The sequence below is a fragment of the Lepidochelys olivacea genome (genome assembly GCF_965140295.1).
Source record: "Lepidochelys olivacea isolate rLepOli2 genome assembly, chromosome: 1".
NCBI lineage: Eukaryota > Metazoa > Chordata > Testudines > Cheloniidae > Lepidochelys > Lepidochelys olivacea.
Window position 1 is genome coordinate 262847542 of NC_140411.1, and position 1307 is coordinate 262848848.

The following is a 1307-nucleotide window of genomic DNA, read 5'->3' on the forward strand; positions in this document are numbered from 1 at the left end:
TATAGCCTATCCCTTAGGTCGTGAGAGGAGGGAGGCTGCCTTTTACCATCACTGCCTTTACTGCTGTAACTAATGTCCTAGTTAACTCAAACTGGCACACTACCCCTTTCTTGGGGCATGTCAAGCACCACTAACAGGGGCTGTGGGAGCTCTCTGCTAATGCAGTATTCCTGTGACTCTTCTGTAAGCAGCTGTTTCCAAGGGCTTGTTTGCCCTGGTCCCACAGCCAGCACTGATTCTCTATTAGTTAAGGAGCAAAAGTGGAAGGTCCCCAGTTCTCTCCCCGCTGCCCAGTTGTGATTGTAATCAGCTATTCCATCTTCTGGGTGTAGGTTAAATCCCTGGGGACAAAATAGCTTTCTTCCACATTCACCTCCACTCGTACAGCTGGTCTTGTGCATCCCAGACTTGCTTCGCTGAAAAAGCAGCACCAAATGTGGGATAGCTTCAAGTGGGGTAGGTAGCTGGAGAAAAAGCAGTCAGACAAAGCTGCTTATGGCCGCTCCTGCTGAAGATAGGAGTGAAGGCAGGCTTGGGACAATCACAAACTCAAGGCTGAGAATTGCTACCTCTGTGCTATGGCTGTCAGGGAGCCCTGTTACAACACTCCAAGTTGTAGGACATGCAGAACCCACATCTGTCTTCTGTAATTTGATTGAAAGCTTTGGCTGGATTGAGGCTTTAGTTCAGGTACTAAATGTGCCTCAGGTCCTACCTGCCATCAGATTAGCACAGTGTCTTACCCAGACCCCGTGACATGTTTTCAGTGGTGGGCTTGACCCTATTACCTTGGTTTGCAATGCCGTGTGAGGAGAGGAGGAAAAGTAAGAGGCTCTTGGCAAAAGTGTGACAGCAGCCAGCTGTTGCCTGCAGCCAGGTTGGTTGGCTCAGTAGCATATACTGAGTCCTCTGTCTAATGGGAAGGAGAAAATTTTAAGCCTTTCTTTGAGCTTGCAGCAGGAGCTGTTAGGATGGACAGGGCCACTCTCTCCGCTGTCCTCTGGTGGGCTGCTCCAACTCCCAGTATGCATCTAGTGAAGAGGTGAAAGGAGTCCAAAGCTGGCACCAGCCTCCTTAAAACTCTGGTGAGTGACCTCTGTGTTTGGGGGTGGTGAGAGAGACAACTATTGCTCTGGGAATGTTTTCTGGCCAGTAACAGTCGTCAGAAGAATTGCATTGTTTATATAGGCCCTACACAGACTGAGTGAGGACAAAAGTAAGTCCATACATCATAACTTGACTTGCTAGATTTTCTTTGTGGGGCCAGGTTAAAAGGAAGATCGAACAGTGACTCTTACACAGGAAGA